The sequence below is a fragment of the Microtus oregoni genome, unplaced genomic scaffold (assembly GCF_018167655.1).
Source record: "Microtus oregoni isolate MIOR12 unplaced genomic scaffold, Mior012 000019F_ref0000042, whole genome shotgun sequence".
NCBI lineage: Eukaryota > Metazoa > Chordata > Mammalia > Rodentia > Cricetidae > Microtus > Microtus oregoni.
The window spans coordinates 8,178,976-8,194,604 of NW_024543078.1; the positions used below are offsets into that span (position 1 = coordinate 8,178,976).

Genomic DNA, 15,629 nt, shown 5'->3' on the forward strand with positions numbered 1-15,629 from the left:
GGCAAATCTTTTTGAAGACAGAACATTCTGCTTCTGTTAGTAATAATTCATTTCCATTACAAAGGAGTTCTGGTTTGGATGTGTTGGATTATGCCTGTATAAACGTAATCTCTGCATGTGTGAAGGTTTATATTTACTGTGAACTTGAATGGATTTAGAGTCATCTAGGAGAGACACTTCTGGACTTGTCTTTGAAGACTACTGTAGGAAGGTTTAAGTAAAGAAGAAAGACCCGAATTTATTGTAGACAGCACTATCCATCCCATGGGCTGAAGCTTGGCAGTGAATAAAATGGGGAAATAAAGAAAAATAATGAGCACTAGCATTGATTGCTTTCTGCTTCCTTGCTATAAGTGCAACACGTCCTTCCCTTTTTTCCATAATGGACTTTTCTTATACAGACTCTAAGAGGAAATAAGTCCTTCCATCCTTAAGTTGCCTTCTAAGATATTTTGTAACAGAAATGAAATAACGTAAACACTTCTATATTGCAGTAAGGTTTACGGCAAACCTTTTCTTTCACCGCTCATGAAGTAGTTCAGCGCCTCCTAAATTGATCTGTGGAGGCAGTGAGGCTTCTCTGTGTTTAGAGAGTTCAGGAGTTAGACAAACAATAAGAAATGTCAAAGAGAGGCAAACACAGTGGAGCTGCCCAGGGACTAAAGACTTGAGAGGAGAAGCTAGAGAGTCCCTGAGATCTGTGCAACTGTCCTCTAGGAAATAAACCTGGAATTGCTACACTGAGTGCTAAACATGAAAGAGATATCAGATTTTAATCTTAAGAAAGGTAAAGTATAGAAAATTTTGGCACATTGTTCTAGATGATTGGTATTGATTAAGTCTGCTTTTAAAATAGTAGACCTATACAAAGCTCCGCATGAAATAAACTTGGCATTGGTTTTAGCAGTATAGACTTTTTCTCTATGCATTACTGGAGATGAAGTATGCTAGAGAGTCCCTCTATCAGCTTTTACTGCCACCACTAAATAATAACAGAAAAATAAAGCTGGTTTTTGAGTCTGAGTCTCTGTAAGAACACGTTTAGTGTTTGCTATTTATTTGTGGCTGCGATTTTACAAAATAATTTACAGAATATATTATTTCATTGGATCATCATGTCATCTCTATTAGGCTAAAATTTTAAATGTCTTTATTTCATATATCACAAATAGAAGCTTCATGCATATCTACTTTTAGTTGTTTGCTATAAAATACTCAATAATGTGTCATCAAAACTTTTTTACTTCAAGTGATGGAGCCTATAAGATTTCAAAGAGCACACATATAATGATTAAAAAATCTTTTAAGTCTACCTTGCAAGTTGAAACAAAAATCATGATTTAGATAAAAAGTCTTGACAAATATCCAATCCCTTCAATCCCTTGTCTTTGACACCCGTGGAATTCTCCTTTTTTAGCATAAATTTTATTAGTTCTTTGGTAATTTCACATCAGGCACCTCCACCATACTCATTTCCCCATCCCTCCATATTCACCCTTGTAGTGTCTACCTCTCAATAAAATAAGATAAAAATATAAATACAGATAATATTAGTTAACAAACAAACAAAAAAGCAAGCAAATTTTAAACAAGACAAAAACCAAAGCACTTCACTCCTCTGTCTTTCTTGATTCTCCATTGTTTTCTTATTTATTGTATTGGCTTTGAGAGCTGCTGTGTATCATGCAGTAGGCCCTTTTGTCCAAGTAGCTTTAATTGTAAATGTTCATTATGTAATGTGCTGTTGGTCAGGTTCAAGGCCTCTGGATTCTGGTACACCATCAATACTGAACCCTCACTGATACACCTCTGCAGTTCATTCATGAGCTCTAGCTGGTCATAGATTGTGTAGCTGTTGGGAAGTGTTAACTCAAAGTCCTGAAAGTATATCTGAGTGGTAACTGACTTGGTATGACCTGGTTGCTGGGACCACCACCTTCTGGTGAGAGGCAGAATCAGCTCTCCCATGTCTGTGGTAAGGGGTAGGGCTGGCTAACCCAAGTGCCAAGATAGTATTGAGAAGAGGCAATTTTCCTACTGGTGGTAGGCCCAACTCTCCTGTATTGGAGCCATTGGACTCCATTATATCAGGGCCAGTGTGGGGCAGAGTCAGCTCTCTGGTGTGGTGGAGTGGATCTCCCCAGGGCAGTGAGGGGCAGGGCCAGCTCAGCACAGCATTTGTACTTCAACACATGATTCAACCCATGTGGTTAACACAGTCAACAGACATCAACACAGATCACGACTGCAGGTAGGGCCATGGCAAGACATGGCCGGCAGAAGCAGCTTGGGTCCAGATGTCACCATGGCCCTGGGACACCAGTGTTCTTAAACATACTCTTGAGGAGGGGTACTTTTCTCTGCCACAGTATTGCCATGCTGTTTGGTTATAATACCCTTTCTACATCACAGATGAATACAAAAAGACCCATTCTCATCTAGAACAATGTGTAAGGAAGAAGAAAAAAATAAGAAGGATAAGGAGGAAGAGGAGGAAGGAGGAGGAGGAAAAGAAGAAGAAAAGAAGGACTTTTTTTATAAAGACAAAAGAGAAAAGATTGCATAATCTCTGTAGTTCTTGCCCTGAGTAAAAACAACAGTTATATGCCAAAGAAGGCATAGACTACACTCTACAATATATAATCCAATGTCTAAGTATAGAACACCGTACATTCAAAGACATAGAAAAAACAGACAAATTTCTTAAGAACTTCCTGTAACCCCCATGGATAGAAAATGTCATCTCTTTCAACTAGAGATTCATTACAAATACAAAATCTTGGCCTCAAAGCAACTTGCCTGTACTGAGTCAAAAATTAAGCACTGTGGTTTCTTTTCCAGTCTCCTCTTCATTTAAGTATATGGAATACTGCTCACAGCAGATACCACAACCAACCCTGGCTATACCTACAGAATGCAATCGACATCTCACACCTGTTGTATGCTCCTAGCTAAAGTAAACCCTTTACATGACTTGCAAATGTCTTAAACTAACCACCCCCAGACTTTCAGTGCACACTTGCTTGATTTTTAAATAAAACAAATTATTTGACTGGTCCATGAGACTCACTTTCTATGCAACTCCGGTGTCACTCCTCTGCAGGACACTCAAGGACAAGAATGCACAAGCCATGAATCTTTCTATCTCCAGTACAGTGATGGGCTATTTCTCATGATGATGAGACTGTGACGCAAAGACCCTTTATCAGGAGCCTGGCTGTGCACTCTTCATGAATAATAAATTTGTTACCTGGTTCTCCTTCCTAATATCTACAGCACAGACATTCCCTTGACATTTTTAAGGGCCTTAGAACCTAGCTTTGTCCCTGTGTCCTCCTCTCATTGCTCTCAGTCAACAATCAAGGTCCCAAAGCCACATACAGTCAGTTCCCATTAAGTCTAGAGGTAGAGGATTCTCTTTTCTTTCCAAATTATGCAACTTTGGTGTTTTTATAATAGTCCTAGAGAAATAAACACTAATTTGTAAAATTATTCATATGCAGCCAAAAACATGGTTCACCTACAAAGTAGGAGGTTTCTCACCAAACACATTTGAGTCTCTTATCACAGTCTCATTTGCTGGGAGGTAATTTAGCAAGTGAGGCAACTGTGGTTCTGCATGGTAGGGTATGGTATTATGTCGTCCAAATCCTACATCTTCAATTGAGGCTTTTATTTTGTGATTTGCCACAAAACACACAAATCCTAAGACCATATAATTTTGTCATAGAAATTAGAGGTCCTTGGATGTTCATTGTATAATTTATAAGCTGACCTCTTTACCTTTTGTGCCCTGCTGCTTCTGTGACATGACTCTTGGCTGGTTCTGTCAAGTTTCATCTTTAAGTGTTCTCTTTACCACCAGGGAAGGTGAAAAGTAAAAGGGTAAATGCTTTCTCTTTTGAAGCAAACTAAAGTTGCCATCATTTCTTCTCTTGATACACTGGTGGCCATAAGTCAGGTGTACAATTCTAGGAAGTCATTCTGAGTGATCATTTCCCCAGACAAATGTAGAGCTTGTCTTCTAAGAGAAGAAAACAGCCTTTGAGAAGAACTTTGGCTCTTTGTCATGGTTGTGGCACTACTACTGTATCCTAATTCATAGCATGGATTTAACTGTGAAACCAGAAAGCCTAAAGTAGGAAATAACCAGTGTTAAAGTTAACTAAGCTAATGAACAAGTACTTAAGAAGCACCTCTTCAGCTGAATACATCATCCCAAGTACCTCACACTCTACAAGTCTACAGGAGTAAATTTATTATCAACTCCTGTCTTTGTTCCCAAGACACTTGTCATCCACTTGCTGAGAAAGCTGCTGTGACACAGAAGAAAGATCTGGTGGAAGGATCCTAGGCATTCCTCAGTGTCATCTGGGATGGATAACCATGAGCCAGAATTCACGCTTTAGTCCTGACTAGCTGAATCAGACTCTTTCCATCTGTCCCAAAATCCCCATTTCATCCTGGCTCCCAGGAAAACCTCTTGTACACCACTAGAACATTAAGAATAACTATACACATGGAAGGAGTTTCTCAGTCCTACCTCTGTTCCCACCAGTCACTGCCATTCTCCAGTATCAGCATATTGACAGTTTTATGCCTGTCAGTCTCTATCAGGTAGTAGACTTGAATTGTTACCAGAAGGAAAGGTACAGGATTCCACAAGGCTTTCTGTTATTGTCTGAGTTATTCTTCTTACTGCCAAGGAGGTGTATAGAAAGGCATGGCACTTCTATTCAGTGGGCAAACTGGCATTCAGAAAAGTGGAAGAGCCTTGCAAGCAGCTCATAAAGGGCAGAGATGGTGTGTGAATTCATATCTGATTCCAGACTCTGTGTTCTTGTCTTCTTGCAATCATCTACACAATGATGAGTTCATGAATGATGCCTCCAGTATTATGAGCTTTTTCTTGGAACCAGTAGGTGCTCGTCTTGACATACCTCTCCTCAGTGGCTCCCTTTGTCTCCTGATCAGAAAGAATATTCAGCACTCAAATTGATGTTTTGCGGGAAGAAGGAAAGATGAAGTGCCGACACATGGCTTCTCTGAGAGCTCAGCTGAACTCTCGCTCCATGCCCGCTGCACGGCATACAGGCTCAGTGATCCAGCTCTTAACTACTTTTCCATTTGCCCTGATGTTCTGTGAGAGTGAGGCTTATGATATTTAAATGGTCCATGAATTTCATTTGTATTTATGGCCTCTCAATTGTTTTCAAAACAAGGAAATTATCTTCTCTGTAAGATATTCAGTGTGGACGGTAAGTGTTGCAATCACTAAGTACCATTTTGCTTTTGAATTTTGGGAGGCCTTTCAATCTGCTTCAGTGTGTGCCTACCTGTGGGTTTCCCTGAGGCCTGCCTCCTGTGATCTGTGCACTTAGACTGACTACAGGGCCTGAGAGCACAGGTCTGTAAACGTTCATCATAGCATCTGTTTTAATTACCCTCCCATCTTCAAGGCCTCGTGCACCTGCACCTGGTCAATTAAAAAAAGAGCAAGAGAAACTGTCCCAACAGCATCCTTAACAGTTAAAGCTGGCATAAGGGAGGAGAGTCCTTGGGACAGAGCTCAACTGGTCACCAGCTGTCACCAAGAACATCGGTTTACTGTGATAGTCCCAAGCCTCAGTTTCTACTTTGTTATGCCTGTCTCTTAAACAATGATCATGAAAATGTGCTACAAGCAAGCAATTCCCTACATGTCATATAATCATGTGACACAGTTTCCTATTGCCATAGCCATATGGCAATGACATCTACTACAAATTAAAACTCAGAGAATGATGCTTCCCTTCAAATACAGTTTTCTCGTGAGTTAAAAACTTTCGGTGTGCTTCTGATTCTCCCAGATGCTTAGTCACTCTTTGTTCTGGTGAGAATCAAATAGGGGACAAACAGGAGGCAAAAGAAAAGGACTGTTGAAAACTGATGGGCAATTAACATTTTAAGTGTGCTTGTGGAATCTTCCAAACATTCTAATCCACTTGAAGAGTTTAATAGTCGCACTCCTGCGTTACTAGAAGTGGAGTGAGAACAAAGTGCTTAGATCTGAGAACAGAGCAGAGGTGCAACAACAGAGCAAGAAAATGCAGTAAGAAATCCTTCCCATTGGCTAGTGACTGAGTGCTCAGAGAGAAAACCCTTCCTTCAGAGAGAAACTACTGAATTGGATGAGTACCGAGACACAGGTGAGCTTCCAGAAACTGTGTGAGAGAACAAAAAACAATAGCACCTCATAACTATGCTGATGCACAAATATAATAGCCCTGAACAAAAGGATGGGGCCAGGGTAATGTCCATTATATAGAAGAAAATGTGTACAGTCTGGAAATTATACATAATAAATGAAGAGAATAGGATATCGCTGCAAGAGAAGGGAGCTGCCTGATGGTTAAAAGGTGATATAAGAGATTAAAGTGCATTCACACACACACACACACACACACACACACACACACACACAACAAGCAAGGCAAAAATGCCCAAAGCAATATGAGACAAAAAGTCTATAAAAATACCATTAAGTTTATTATGTATTGGTTGTCATTCTTTTTGCATTTGGCTTGGGATCTGAGATATCAGAGAGGATGCTAATTGTTCTGATTCTTATCCCACAAATAATGAGGCTATGGAATCCAATCAAATTGTTGTTTGTTTCCTTTCAGTAAAGAGATAGCCAGGGGGAATACTCAAAATTTTTAATATAGATAATTTGACCCAGGAAAAATTTCCTTGATTTCCTAAAAAATATTCGAGACAGGTATACTAAAATTAGAATATTTAAGGTATGTGTGGAGATTGTGCTGCTAGTTTCCTTGTTGTGCTAACGTGTGTGTGTGTGTGTGTGTGTGTGTGTGTGTGTGTGAGCATGCGCGCGCGCACGTTTATGAGAGGGAGGGAGGGCTGGGGCAGTGACATGGTCTTGCACTTTCTTCGGATTGAATGGTTGCTATAGGACTAGGAATGTAAACAGGCAGGATCCCAGGAAAAATGATCCCACAGAGGGAAGACAGTGCTGATTATGCTGCGATTGCTACTACAGTATCTTCTAAACGACCTGCATTAGGACCCTAGCGGAGGATGTGTGGTAGAGAGGCTTAGATTAAGGGATTAGGCTTTGGTCTCCCTCCACGTCTGAAGCAGAGGCAGAACCAGAGGACAATTTGAGTCCCAACAGGAGGGCGGCCTTTCTTCCACTTGAAGGAGAAAGTAAATATGTTGGGTGTTCCAAAAACAAGTCTTTTAAAATACAGGTACCTTGCAGTCACCACAGAAAGGCCCCAATTGATGAATACACCTATTAATAAGTTAATGTTGTTGGTAATGAAAATAAAAATCACCCTTGTCTTGTAGGGGATCCCTGAATACTCCAAGCTCACACAATTGTGCACTGTGTTTCCAACTACTGACTGATGGGGCCTCTTAGGATTTTCTTATGTGCTAGATGGAACCTGGTTTTCTTTAACTTTTACTCAGTCCTTGTCTAGCTGTCTCAATAGGAATATGGGTTGCTGAGTCCAAGGCATATTATCTGTAGGAGGCGATGCCATTCCCTTGCTTCTCTAACCCATGAGGACCTCTGCAGAGGTAACTTTAATTTATTTAAGACAGCATGTTCTTCCCCACAGCACAACTCTCCATGATCCTTATGTAAAGCCACATAAAGGAAGAAAAGTTCCCTACAGACCACAAATGTAGGGAAGCCACAGGGCAGGCACATGTCCCTAAATCTACCTGTAATGGTGTCTATTTCTAGGAACATGAACTGAGACTGGACTCTGCACTTCCTGTGACTGCAATTGGTATAGATGGGTGACACATGCTGTTTCCTCAGAGTATTATTTGAAAATGTCCTACTACTCATGTTGCGATGTGGAGATGTTAGATTCCATGCTAGGTAGAGACTTCCTTCCTGCTGTCTTTCCTGTCTCTCTCACACCCAGAAGTGGCAGGGAGAAGCACACTCCAATTACAAGCAAATGCTGCTATTTAGACATATCTTCACAGCACGTGGGAGTGGCTTCAGGAGCCAACTGCAAATGCAGCCTTTGTCTAGTGAATCAGAGAGAGGAGAAAGCACTGTGAGGCAACGCTGGAGGACAGACAGTCTTTAATAGATCCCTGACATAGGAAGGGAGCACACATGACTGTGTGGAATAACTTGTGGGCTCCTGACCTTAGACGAGACAGAAAGAACATGCTGGGCTCTTTCCTTAGAAGTAAGTTAGGACATTTATATTTCTTATTGAGACACATCATCTTTTGCTTTGAGGAATGAGTAGTCTGCCTCTGTCCAGCTTCCGTACCCATCACTCTGTTGAAGCTCAAGTGCCATCTCATTTGCTTTAGTGGTATGTGTCAGTGGGTGTCAAATCTGGGTATTTTTAATCTCATATCTGTTCAAATTTGACAACCAGCTCTGAAACTCCCATAGGAAAAGGGGGAAATCTCTTCCATGTGTAAGGCTAGCAAGTTCCAAACACTCCCAAGAAAGAAGTTAAGGAACGTGGCGGAAGAGAACAGGGCACATTCAACATCACAATGAAAAAGCCATCACCGTAGTCGCGACAACACAGCAACAACATAACATCGCAACATAATGGCAAACTATATAATAACAGGGAACGCAAGAGCATCATTGGTGTGCTAACTGTTCTCATATAACTACCCTATTTTGCAGTTCTTCTGAACATCTGGGTATGTATAGTAGGAGATTTACTAGATAGACACCTTGGTTCTAACAGCTGACAGTTTGCCTTTGATAAGGGCTGTGTGAATGAGCAGAGGCTAGTCCACGCACACAGGAATTGGAAGCACTGAATTTTAGACACATGCAGGGCTCTGCAGCAAAACACATTAAAGCGAAACATCCCTTGTGAATAGTTCTCTAGTTTGTAATAAAGTTACTATTCTTAAACCCCAGTGGATGCTCCCGGTGGACTGCTGTATTCCACTGGCTTAGTGATACACTCTACATTGTTTTTTTGATTCCATTGTGATGGTGGAATCAGAGGTCTAGGAGGAGGGCAGTAAGGCAGCACTGCGTGGGAGGAGCATGAGGCAAGTTTAGTGGCATCTGGTGGCTGCACTGTCCTCTTTAGGGTTGGATCACTTTGAAAGATGTGGTTCCTGCTTACACTGACATTTAATGAGCTGACACGCAGAATTGGTAGGCAGTCTAACTGAGGGGACAAAGGAGCAAATTTTACATTTAAAAACGTTCAGTTTATTCATCTGTACATTATGTACTTTGGAGTTCAGAATACTTTTATTTACTGGGTAGATGACTCTAATCCCCAGATCCCTAAACCTCCAACAGTCTGTCAGATTTCAGAGTACATGAGGCTTGGGGTTTTTAGATTAGAAAGCGAAGTATGTATATACTTGTATCTCTCTCTTTCTCTCTCTCTCATGCATGCACGCACGCGTGCGCGCACACAAACACAGAGAGAGAGAGAGAGAGAGAGAGAGAGAGAGAGAGAGAGAGAGAGGGAGGGAGGGAGAGAGAGAGAGAGAGAGAGAGAGAGAGAGGAAAATAGACATTTAGTATGAACAGAAGGAACCTGTCAAAGGCCATTGAGGAAAAAACAGGAAACAGTGCATACAACAGTGTTGGACTTTGGAAAACCATGGAGAAAGGTCCTTCCTTTCCCTTCAATTTCCACACAGTCCTCTCTGGATGCACACATCAGGAACAGTTGTTAGAGCTACAAGAGAAGGTACAGCCATCCAGTCTCCTCTACATTCTACTTCTAAAGCATTGCTTACTGAGTACTCATCATGAACAAATTTACTAGGCCACGTGTTTATACTCCTAAACAAATGTTTAAGTAATGTTAAGTTATTCTACTTTGAAAGTTGCAGTGATACTTCATTTGTAGTTTAATAAATAAAGCTGGCCTGAAGATCAGAGAGTAAAACAGTCTCAATGGTCAGCCTTATAGGCCAGGCAGTAGTGACACACACCTTTAATCCCAGTAGCCACACTAGTTTGCCTTAGAAGCTGGCCGGTTGTGGTGCACACCTTTAGTCCCAGCACTAGAGGGCAATATAAGGTGGGAGAAGACAGCTCCCAGACAGACAGTCTCATTCTGAAGATTCCTGGAGGCAGGATTGCTATTTTGGACTGAGGCAGAGTTAAGAGCCAGTGGTTGTTTTGTTTTTCTGACCTTCAGGTTGAACCACAATTTCTCTCTCTGGGTTTCTTTTTTATTGATTAGTTAATTTTTAAAAATTTATTTATTAAAGATTTCTGTCTCTTCCCTGCCACCGCCTCCCATTTCCTTCCCCCTCCCCCAATCAAGTCCCCCTCCCTCATCAGCTCAAAGAGCAATCAGGGTTCCCTGCCCTGTGGGAAGTCCAAGGACCACCCACCTCCATCCAGGTCTAGTAAGGTGAGCATCCAAACTGCTTAGGCTCCCACAAAGCCAGTACATGCAGTAGGATCAAAAACCCATTGCCACTGTTCTTGAGTTCTCAGTAGTCCTCATTGTCCTCTATGTTCAGAGAGTCCGGTTTTATCCCAGGCTAATTAGAGATCCTAGAGAAGCTAAATAAGAAGGAGTACCCAAAGAAAAACATATAGGCATCCTCCTAAATATTAAGCTTCATCAGGCGATGAAAGGAGACAGAAACAGAGACCCGCATTGGAGCACCGGACAGAAATCTCAAGGTCCAAATCAGGAGCAGAAGGAGAGAGAGCATGAGCGAGGAACTCAGGATCACGAGGGGTGCACCCACACACTGACACAATGGGGATGTTCTATCAGGATCTCACCAAGGCCAGCTGGCCAGGGTCTGGGTTTCTATTAATTGTGCACCAGAAAGTGAGAACACCGAGTGTCCTTAGTTGATTGCCATGGTCAGGATGACTAAGTGTGTCTATGAGAATATATCTAGAAGAGCTTATCTGAGGTATGAAGAATCATATTGAATGTGGGCAGTACGAGCTCATGGGTTGGGGAGTTAGACTCAAACGAGACACAAGCTGAGCACCAATCACTCCAATTCTTGACACCCCTTGACTGAGGAAACAATGTGACCAAGTGGCCTCATGTTCTTGCCACAAGGTCTTCCCTACTATGTTCAACTGCAGCCTTCCTTGTGTTGCTTTGGTCAGGGGTTTTGTAATAACATGAAAAGTAACTAATACTTAGAGATAATAATAATAAATAATATTAACAAAAACAAACTTTATATTGATTAGAAGCAAGGCACGTTTCTAATGAAATAAATTAGGCTAGTCATCTTTTAGCATTTTCAAATGCAAAGGGGGGATAGAAAGAAACCTTTTAGAAATTGTAAAGAAGTTGCTATAGTTGACCTCGTTCTGACTCCCAGAACTTTAGCTGTCACTGCTCTGTTTCAAACCGACTATTAAGTGGTACTAGCACAAGACATGATCCTGTTTCCAGTGTCTTCACTTTGTTCCTTACAGGGTGAGCATACGTGAGGGGACACAGAGAAGCCGGAAGGGAAGGTTCTGATTCCAAAATAGGACTGTCAACATCCCCGTGTGGGATTTTAAATAAATATGCAATTATCTTAATATCACCTTTTATTTCTAAATTTGTTTTAACTGTCATGTTGTTTGTATCAGTTTGGGTGGCACATATTATATTTTAATACAGAGGTACAAATCTGGAATGGTTTCTTCCTGGAGGAAAGTTTGGTCATTTGAAATGGAGGATGAACACATTTTGTTTGTTTTGCCCATGTCTTTTTTCTTTGTGCAAACATCACCAGTTTTGGAACAGATACACATTTTCATGACTTTCAGTTATCTCTGTCTTGAAGAGTGGAACTTATGAGCCAGTCTAAACCAGTTAATATTTGATCTTGTCTGAGGATAATGACATTGTCTGGTTATAATGAAGGGTTTGGAAGAAAAAAAAAAAACAAAGAACACCTGGGGAGAATCTGGGGATTTCTCAGGTTGGTGTTTACTCTCTCCTGCTACCATTGAATGGCATGAGTAACCACTACTGTCACTGTCCAGAGTGTGAGGACCCTGGCTGTCTGAGACAGGTCACCACCGACAAAAGCCACAATCAGGAACAGAGAACCAGGAACTCAGCTCCAGTGAGAATGCTGATTAACATGTCCAGACCCAAGTAACCAAATCTATTGTCTTAATCATTTATTAGATTCTAGGTCTATGTGACTTCTTTTTCAAAGCAAGACACATTGCAGATACAGATTGGCAGACATGGCTCCCAGCGCGCTGGCTCCCGAGCCAGAGAGTCGGAAGGGCATTCGGGCCATGTTGCTGGGGCCGCCCGGGGCTGGCAAGGGGACCCAGGAGCCCAGATTGGCAGAAAACTTCTATGTCTGCCATTTGGCCACTGGAGACATGCTGAGAGCCATGGTGGCTTCAGGTTCAGAGCTGGGCAAGGAGCTGAAGGCGACGACGGATGCTGGAAAACTGATGGCTTCCCTCGGACTGTGAGGCAGGCTGAAATGCTTGAGGACCTCATGGAGAAGAGGAAGGAGAAGCTTGATTCAGTGATTGAGTTCAGCATTCCAGACTCCCTGCTGATCCGGAGGATCACTGGAAGACAGATTCACCCCAAGAGTGGCTGGTCCTACCATGAGGAGTTCAACCCTCCAAAGGAGCCAATGAAAGATGATATCACTGGAGAGCCCCTGATCCTCAGGTCAGATGACAATGAGAAGGCCTTGAAGATCTGCCTGGAGGCTACCACACGCAGACCACCCCACTCGTGGAGTACTACAGGAAGCGGAACATTCACAGTGCCATCGATGCATGCCAGACCCCGGATGTTTGCCAGCAGGTTTTATACTGCGGAATACAATGGAGGGTAGGGTAGAGCCAAATTGAAAGCAGGGGACTCGTTTTCACCCTTGGTCCACAGGAAAGAAAACCCAATGGGAAATGTATTTCATTTTCCATACGTCCAAGAACCACTGTTGGTCTTAAAGGCAGGCGGGAAAAGAACAACTACTTTGAAAGACCGTCAATGAGCACAGAAAGTCCAGCGAACTTGGACAGAAAGATGAAGCTGACATTCAAGGGAAAGCTCAGCCTGCAGTAAATGTGGGTTTGCCTGTGTGTAGATGTGAGCTCGAGCGATGGGACTGCGGCAAGAAAGAAAATATGTTAAAGGTAAATGTGAATTAGCTAGACTAAGGGAGAAAGCACTTGTATTGCCAGTGTCAATAAAGTTATTTTAAGTGAATAAATGTCAGCCGTGAAGCTCCGATGAAAGAGTGGGAGATCTGGTAGCTGGCAAGAAAACGTGGGAAGAGGGGAAGAGACATAGCAGGCTTCTAAGTGACGTTTAGGACTCGGGACCCTGTTTGGAGAATAATAGTGAACTGAAAGTGTTCTAGTCGGGCAAAGACAAGGCCAGATTGGGAGTTTGGAATGCTTGGCGTGAAGGTGTGGAGAATGGGCACAGAAGCCGACATACAATGGTCCAGACAAGAGAGTGTTTGACTACATGAGAAGCAAATAAACAGGAAAACACAGAGACTGATTTTCTTCCATCAAGGGAAATAAAATGAATACAAAACCTGCTCTTGTAAATTATTTGTGTGCTCTTTGGATAGAGACAGCGGTAGTGACATTGCCATGTTTAAGATTTCAGCAACTTGTAATTAGCCCTTCACCAAGGAAATGCTAGAGAGCCCTGCCTGCACAGTGAAAGGTGGTTGAATTCCGTTGTGATCTTGTAGAAAAGGGCACGAGGACTCTCTACATGTTAGTTCATTTATAAAACGTGAGATACTGGCTTCACCCACATTTTTGTATTAAATTGTAACTTTATAGAGTGTTGACCTCCAATGTAAATAATGAGGTTTTCTAAACAAGTCGTGTCTTTACTCCTGAGAAACTTAGTGAATTTCATGGGTGTTCTGCAGACATATAGAACAATCATTTGCACTGTGGAGTTTAGCAGTGGTTAAGACATTTATTTCATTTAGAGTAGGCTTCAGTGACTACTTTAGGTTTTGTTTTTGTGGTTTCTTTGCCAAGTGTAGGTGTTTGCCACCCTTTAGCTTCTTCTTGCATGGAGGGAACTGGAATGGTATGTAACTGTGAAGCAGGTTATTCTACAATGGCCCTGAAGCAGATGACCCAATCCAACAAAGATTAATCAATAATCATCCAGTTCTAGACTGTCATGGGAGTCAAATAACAAATAATAATAATATTAATAATGGTTCATCTTTGTCTCACCTAAAAGTACAGTGTGATTTCATGCCTTTGGTTTCTCTTGTACAATAAACATGTCCCCAGAATACCATATATATTATAAATCAAACTGATGAAAAAAAAAACATTGGCCATGTTTTGCATGAGAGATCATATAACTCATTTTGTACTCACAAGAACTTCAGGAGGTAAGCACTCCTGGTAATCCTATTTTCCAGTAGACATATTTGAGTCAATGAGACAAGAAATCCCTTCCAAGGGCAACGCTATTATAGAAGTGGTCTATCAGTCAGCTCCATGCTCCCTGTCTCAGCCATGGCTCTAAAAATACACTGACATCAGAACAAGAATGCTGACCTGGCTATGAGTGTGGAGCTAAATGTCCAGGGTGCTTTCCATAAAATTTATCGTCTATTGCTTCTTCCTTCTTTATTACATGTAGCAATATTCACTATTGCTTTTGCTCATCATTGATGATTTTTCATTAAATTAAATATAACTATTATTTCTTTTTTGCTATTTTTCTTATAGTTTGCAATCAGTTTTAATTACATTATCATATTTAGTGTTCCTAACCTTCGTGATAAAATATACTTCAGGACTTCAAACAATCTATTGCTTAGTTAATGCAACAGTAATCATGAACAAGATTACAATACTTAGAGAAATAGAGCCAAGGAACTTAAGCAATTAATCAGCATCTTCTAGTTTCAAACATCATAACTCTAGAGAGTGGAAATGCACAGAGGTGATCACAGTATGTTGTTCTATTTGAAGGAAGTGTTTCTTTATCTTCCAACAACTTTTCTTTAGAGACATGAATAATCAGAAAGGCTCATCCTTCACCCATGCTCTACCATTGGCTGCTTGTCTCTCAGAGGTCCTACCTGCTGCCAGGTGCTATGACACATTCTGTTCTGTGTGCAGTTCAGTCAATCTTATCACTGCATGTTTAGCATGTTCCCACTCTTCTTTTTCTTACAGAGTAATAAAATCAGTGTATGAGGCCATACACATATTCCCTTAACTATTTCTGTGGCATAAACTAGTAAGTTTATTTTTAATATGTGCTAGACAGCTTGAATTCTCTAAAATACATTCGTTTATATTTGATATTATTCTACACGTTCAGGTAAGGAAATTACTGTTTTACCCTTGAAAAAATATGTGCAAAGGGCACAGAAATAAAATCTTTATTAGTTACTTTCCTGTTTCTGTGATAGTGACCATGACCAAAAGCAATTTGGGGAATAAAGAGCTTCTTTCTCCTTACAGCTGTAGTCTCTCATTTAGGGAAGTCAGCAGAAACTCAAGGCAGATACCAGGAAGCAAAAACTAATACAGAAGTCACAGAAGAGTGTTGATTACTGCCTTTCCTCCATGACTTGCTCAGTCTGCTTTCTGGTGATACCTAGGACTTAACGCTAGGGGTTGCACTGCCTACTGTGAA

At 41.3% G+C, this 15,629-nt stretch overlaps 1 pseudogene; it reads left to right on the forward strand.

The window, feature by feature from the left end:
* Nucleotides 1–12,208: 12,208 nt before the first annotated feature.
* On the forward strand, nucleotides 12,209–12,629 carry LOC121459801 (annotated as a pseudogene).
* Nucleotides 12,630–15,629: the final 3,000 nt, after the last annotated feature.